The 7,364-nt window shown below is 44.2% G+C and overlaps 1 non-coding gene across 1 annotated transcript; it reads left to right on the forward strand.

The window, feature by feature from the left end:
- The first annotated feature begins 1,160 nt into the window (after nt 1-1,160).
- On the forward strand, nt 1,161-1,298 carry LOC119920437. The gene has a single exon (XR_005448183.1). It is a non-coding gene; the product is annotated as a small nucleolar RNA SNORA7 (small nucleolar RNA).
- The last annotated feature ends 6,066 nt before the right edge of the window (nt 1,299-7,364 follow it).

Consider the following 7,364-nt stretch of genomic DNA (forward strand, 5'->3'; position numbering starts at 1 on the left):
GTTGGTTTAAAGAGCAATGTGACGCAACCTCATTTGAATATCTTGCCACGCTATCTTTTATCAAAAAAAGGTGTCTAAAGATGAACATTAAACTGAATAAAGAATCAGAACTGTGCTACTGTGGCTCATAACGCATTTTTAAACCAGGCTGTTCAGGAAGGAACAGAGAACTAGTTCACACGCATGCCCATCCATTCTTTCAGTTGAGTGAAACCTTCATCTTTCAACTTGCCTAGAGCTTCCATATTTGAATATCAGGAAAGAAACAAATTAAAATCAATATGCGGCTCCTCTAGAGAATCCTCCTTTAGTTCTCTGCAGCTCTGCTTCTTGCTGCTTGACGGATGAAGCCATAGGCATATTGCTTGCCCATTCTGTACCTCAACATTTCAATGTAGATCAGTGAAATAATGTTTCTCTTCACCACCAGAACTGTTCTGAAAACTAAGTCATTCCTTGGTGAACCCTTGGAGTGTCTCAGCAGAAAGATGCTTCATACTAAGTACTGTAAAACATACCAAACTAACACACATACTTGTTGGGATAGGCCTGTCTGTATCTGTCTGTCTCTCTCTCCCTCCCCCTCCTCTTTTCCCTCCAGCTTCATATAGAGACCATGGCTCTCCCCACCTTCAAAGCCTTGTTAAAATCACATCTCCTTCCAAGAGGCCTTCCCCAACTGACCCCTCATTTCCCCTACTCTCTCCCTTCTGCAACCCCCTGTATCCTCTAACCACTTGATATTCATCCCACCCTCAGCCTTATGGCACTTATGCAGCTATCCATAATTTATTTATATTAATGCCTGTCTCTCCCTATAGACTCTAAACTCCCCGTGGGCAAAGAACATGTCAACTAACTCTGTTGCATTGTACTCTCCCAAGTGTTTAGTACAGAGCTGTGCTCACAGTAAGTGCTCAGTAAATATCTTTGATTGATTGATTCCCTCTCTCTCTCTCTCTCTCTCTCTCTCCCTCCCCCTTTCCCTTCACCCCTTTTACTTTATCCTTTTCCTTCTCTCCCTCTGTGTCTGTGTTTCGTAGCAACTTTGTATTTACTGCAAGCATATGCTAGGCTCCTCTCAACCTATTAGTGAGGGGGCTGGCAAAATGAAGCGTGGTAAAGAAAGATGGGGAAAAGGTCACACTAGTAGATAGAGGCCCCTCTCAGGGTTGCACCTGGAGAGTTTCCAGTACTCTATCAGTCTTGGCTATGGGAGGGAGAGTCAGGCAGAGTCCTACCCATTCCATTCCTAGTTTGGGCAGTGGCTAGGGAGTGGAAGGCAAACTGCTACAAGTCAAAATTCACCATGCTGGGCAGCAGCAGCACGGGAGAGAGTTGAGGGAGGAGACTCGAGTTTACTGCGTGGAAGGCGGCAATGGTAAACCACTTCTATATTTTTACCAAGAAAACTCTATGGATACACTACAAGAATGATTGCAGATGGAAAGTGGGGCATTCTGGGAGAGATGTGTCCATGGTGTCGCTATGGGTCGTAAATGACTTGATGGCAGAAGACAAGTAGATACAGGAGGCCAACTCACCAAGCTTGCAAAGTCCAAGGTTTGAGGCAACTGGAGTGGCACAGTACTAACTACTCTGATTTTGACTATCCAATTAATAGGTAGATATTCTGAACTAGCTTGGAAGTTTCACCCTTTGAGACTTATTTGTTTCTGATGCTTCATCAGATCTGCAGTGTGGGAAAGCAGTGTGGGGAAGCAGCGTGGCTCAGTGGATAGAGCACGGACTTGGGAATCAGAGGACATGGGTTCAAATTCTGGCTCCACCACTTAGCTGTATGACCTTGGGCAAGCCACTTAACTTCTCTGTGCCTCAGTTACCTCATCTGTAAAATGGGAATTAAGACTGTAAGCCCCAAGTGGGAAAACCTGATCACCTTGTATCCCCCCCCCAGTACTTAAAACAGTGCTTTGCATATAGTAAGCACTTAACAAATACCACCATTATTATAACTATTATCAGTACAGCTGTTACCCTCCAACCCTCCAAAGCATCTCCTTATCTCTTTTAGGGGAGGCATGGTGTTTTTTTAAAAATGATATTTGTTAAGTGTTTCCTATGTGCTGGGCACTGCACTAAGCACTGCAGTAGATACAAGCTAATCAGGTTGGACACAGTCCATGTTCCACATGGAGAAGCAGCATGGCTCAATGGAAAGAGCACGGGCTTTGGAGTCAGAGGTCATGGGTTCAAATCCTGGCTCTGCCAATTGTCAGCTGTGTGACTTTGGGCAAGTCACTTAACTTCTCTGTACCTCAGTTACCTCATCTGTAAAATGGGGATTAATACTGTGAGCCCCTCGTGGGACAACTTGATTACCTTGTAACCTCCCCAGCCCTTATAACAGTGCTTTGCACATAGTAAGAGCTTAATAAATGCCATCATTATTATTATTATTATTATTATGGGGCTCACAGTCTTAATCCCCATTTTACAGATGAGGTAACTGAGGCACAAATAATTTGAATAACATGTCCAAGGTCACAGCAGACAAGTGACAGAGGCAGAAATAGAACCCAGGTCCTCCTGGCTTCCAGGCCCATGCTCTATCCATGCTGCTTCTCACTAGGTAAACTACTAAAGAGAGCATGAGCCAAGAGTCAGCAGAGTGGACATCTAATCCTATTTTGGGATTGCTAGGAGACCTCAGCCAAGTCACTTAACTTCCTTGAACCTCAATTTCCACACCTGAAAAATGAGAGTACTAATGCCAGCCTCTCTTTACTTCACAGGAATGTGAAGATAAAATGAGCGATTGAACGTGGAAGTGCTTTGGAAAAATACAAGTACAGTACAAATTCAAGGTCTTATTATTATTATCCCAAATCTCCAGCTAGTAGTTTACATATTCATATGTGCTTTATTTTAAGATTATGTTCTTACCTCACTTCATATATTCAGTCAAATTGTTATGGGACTAAGTTACAAAAAAAATAAAAGCACAGAGAATCCAAAAATGTCATTTTAAAGACAATAGTTTGGCTTCCTCCAGCACCAGAACTTTAGCCAGTGCCACTAACAAGAAGGAAAATCAATTGATGAAAAAATTCTTTAAATTTCAGTTACCAAATGTGACACAAATATTGACCAACTCAAATTCTTTGGTTTCATAGAACACAAACACTACATCTGCTGGAACTGAAGCTCTTTTATTGATCTTCTTGTTGCATTTTGAAGAATTTCCATGGAAACTGGAAATGTTCCCTGAACATGCTGAAGCATCCTCACTTTCTGGTATTATCTTAAAGGTGTAATTTGCCCTTTTTCTTTTCTGCCTCTACTGAGCATGCTGAAGCATCGTTACTTCCTGGTATTACCTTAAGGTGCAATTTGCCCTTTTCCTTTTCTGCCTCTATTGAAGGGGATAAAAATGATGATATGGCAAAAAGGGAGGGTGAGGAAAACAAAGGCTAAGTGAAAAACTGGATACTCAGCTCCCTAATTCAGAAATCAGAAGGCCCAAAGCTAAGAAAAACAGTCCCTTCTGGGCCCCTCCCTGGCAGACAACCCAAACACTTTTCATTTGCTAGGATTTCAGAACCACTATTTATCCATTCTTCTCACATCCTATGCAAATCTTCTATTTGTTACCATCTCTCTTGAGAAGCAGAGTGGCCTAATGGATAGAGCACAGGCCAGGGATTCAAAAGGATCTGGGTTCCAATGCTGGCTCTACCACTTGTCTGCTATGTGATCTTAGGCGAGTCACTTTGCTTCTCTGTGCCTCAGTTACCTCATGTGTAAAACTGGGATTAAGGCTGTGAGCCCCATGTGAGACATGGATTGTGTCCAACCTGATTAGCTTGAATCTACCCAAGCACTTAGTACAGTGCCAGGCACATCATAAGTGCTTAAAAAATACCTTAAAATAGTGTCTCCCTACAGTTCTCTGCTTTCAGAAGGTGTTCAATAAATACTCATAACTGATTGATTTGTCTCAGATGACCTCTCTTTAAGTAGCCTATTAGCAATATAACTCCAGAAACAATCATCTATAGAGGAGATTGGGGGATTTAGAGTTTGTGTCCCGAATACAGTATGCTGTTCAAGCAAACAGAAGGGACCTGGGTATGTATCTAACAGACTTGGCCAAGTTTATAAGTATACCTTAACACTTTTGAAAAGCTCTTAAAAAGAAAGTTTATTATTGAGGTATTAAAATAAGAAGGATCTTCTTAGACACAGGTTTTTTTTGGTCTGTGGATGCTTAATGGTGAGTAGCCAGAAGAGACATCCAAAAGTAGTGATTTGTCATCTTCCAGAGAGTATCTTCTATTTTCACATTATTTTATAACTTGTCTAACAATGCATAATGAGAAATCATTCAGCGAAAGACCGGGATTATATTGTCCACACAATCGGGAAAATGGGCAGCAAATGGAATTCACTTGAAAGAACTCTCCACTAATGAACTTTGGTAAAGGAAAAATAAACAGGTCAGCACCAGCTAAGTTAAACATTTTGTCACCTAGTGACGATGAAAAGAGATTGGATGGTTGGTGGAGAGGACTACTTAAAGCCTCTAGGTAAATGTATAGGTAGCAAAAAGAAAGACAATACAGAAGTAGTAAAATGGTTCTGAGCTGTAAATACCGGAGCTGCACAAGTGAAGAGGTTAGCAATTGCCCTAGAGTTTGGAAGGAATTGTTCACTGGCTCCCCTTAGGAGGATATAATTGCTTGGGGAAGGACAAGGGAAAAGCAATCAAAAGTGGATTAAAAGTATAAAATAGAAATATGAAGAGAGACTAATGCATTTGGAGTCTACACTGCATATGAGTGTTTATAATAATAATAATAATAATGGTATTTGTTAAGCACTTACTATGTGTGAAGCACTGTTCTAAGTGCCTGGGGGATAAAGGTGATCAGGTTGTCCAACGTGGGGCTCACAGTCTTAATCCCCATTTTACAGATGAGGTATCTGAGGCACAGGGAAATTAAGTAGCTTGCCCAAGGTCACACAGCTGACAAGTGGCAGAGCCTGGATTCAAACCCATGACCTCTGACTCCCAAGACCGTGCTCTTGAACGTGCTCTTGACCGTGCTCTTGCTCTTGAACGAGTTGTCTACACGCGCTGCCTAGAATTCCTCAACAACAACTCTCTCCTCGACCCCCTCCAGTCTGGCTTCCGTCCCCTTCATTCCACGGAAACTGCGCTCTCAAAGGTCACCAATGACCTCCTGCTTGCCAAATCCAACGGCTCATACTCTGTCCTAATCCTCCTCGACCTCTCAGCTGCCTTTGACACTGTGGACCACCCCCTTCTCCTCAACACGTTATCTGACCTTGGCTTCACAGACTCCGTCCTCTCCTGGTTCTCCTCTTATCTCTCCGGTCGTTCTTTCTCAGTCTCTTTTGCAGGCTCCTCCTCCCCCTCCCATCCTCTTACTGTGGGGGTTCCCCAAGGTTCAGTGCTTGGTCCCCTTCTGTTCTCAATATACACTCACTCCCTTGGTGACCTCATTCGCTCCCACGGCTTCAACTATCATCTCTACGCTGATGACACCCAGATCTACATCTCTGCCCCTGCTCTCTCCCCCTCCCTCCAGGCTCGCATCTCCTCCTGCCTTCAGGACATCTCCATCTGGATGTCCGCCCGCCACCTAAAGCTCAACATGTCGAAGACTGAGCTCCTTGTCTTCCCTCCCAAACCTTGTCCTCTCCCTGACTTTCCCATCTCTGTTGACGGCACTACCATCCTTCCCGTCTCACAAGCCCGCAACCTTGGTGTCATCCTCGACTCCGCTCTCTCATTCACCCCTCACATCCAAGCCGTCACCAAAACCTGCCGGTCTCAGCTCCGCAACATTGCCAAGATCCGCCCTTTCTTCTCCATCCAAACCGCTACCCTGCTCATTCAAGCTCTCATCCTATCCCGTCTGGACTACTGCACTAGCCTTCTCTCTGATCTCCCATCCTCGTGTCTCTCTCCACTTCAATCCATACTTCATGCTGCTGCCCGGATTATCTTTGTCCAGAAACGCTCTGGACATATTACTCCCCTCCTCAAAAACCTCCAATGGCTACCGATCAATCTGCGCATCAGGCAGAAACTCCTCACCCTGGGCTTCAAGGCTCTCCATCACCTCGCCCCCTCCTACCTCACCTCCCTTCTCTCCTTCTACTGCCCAGCCCGCACCCTCCGCTCCTCCACCACTAATCTCCTCACTGTACCTCGCTCTCGCCTGTCCCGCCATCGACCCCCGGCCCACGTCATCCCCCGGGCCTGGAATGCCCTCCCTCTGCCCATCCGCCAAGCTAGCTCTCTTCCTCCCTTCAAGGCCCTGCTGAGAGCTCACCTCCTCCAGGAGGCCTTCCCAGACTGAGCCCCTTCTTTCCTCTCCCCCTCGTTCCCCTCTCCATCCCCCCGTCTTACCTCCTTCCCTTCCCCACAGCACCTGTATATATGTATATATGGTTGTACATATTTATTACTCTATTTATTTATTTATTTATTTATTTTACTTGTACATTTCTATCCTACTTATTTTATTTTGTTGGTATGTTTGGTTCTGTTCTCTGTCTCCCCCTTTTAGACTGTGAGCCCACTGTTGGGTAGGGACTGTCTCTATGTGATGCCAATTTGTACCTCCCAAGCGCTTAGTACAGTGCTCTGCACATAGTAAGCACTCAATAAATACGATTGATTGATTTCCACTGAGCTATGCTCCAAATAGTTGTTGTATGGTGAACTGTAAAGGCAAAATTAGAAAGAGAGTGAACAGAAGAAATGCTTTGAAATCCTCAAGTGAAGGGCACAGTCAAAGATGGTTGAAATACAGTAACAGAAGAAGACAGATCAGCCTGAGGAACAGCAAATCAATCGATGGTATTTATTGAGTGCTTATTGTGCGCAGAGCACTGTACTAAGCACTTGAGAGAGTATGATATTACAGAGTTGGTAGATACATTCCAAGTCCACAATGAGCTTACAGTCTAGAGTGGGAAAATAAATGCAACAGGGCAGCAAGGAGCAAGCTTTATATTCACATGATGTGGAAGGGTCTGTCAGTCACGCATTAGTCTCATCAGCCACACTCACAATCAATGATAATTTCCCCTCCCCTTCACTTACCATTATCCTAGCTCATTGGAACCTGCCACATTTGCACATTATTACAGCCATCTGAGGGGCCGAGTGTTGTACTAACCATCCGACCTCTTCCTCAATACACAGAAGAAATATCACAAGGCTCCAAAGATGCCAACATAATCATCGTCTACAAGAAGTAAGTCAGCAGGGTGACTTAAAACTACCAGGCCTTTCAATTTTTTTATGGTATCTGTGAAGTACTTACTGTGTGCTAGGCATTGTACTAAGCACTTGAGAGAGTATG

The sequence above is a fragment of the Tachyglossus aculeatus genome, chromosome X1 (genome assembly GCF_015852505.1).
Source record: "Tachyglossus aculeatus isolate mTacAcu1 chromosome X1, mTacAcu1.pri, whole genome shotgun sequence".
Lineage (NCBI taxonomy): Eukaryota > Metazoa > Chordata > Mammalia > Monotremata > Tachyglossidae > Tachyglossus > Tachyglossus aculeatus.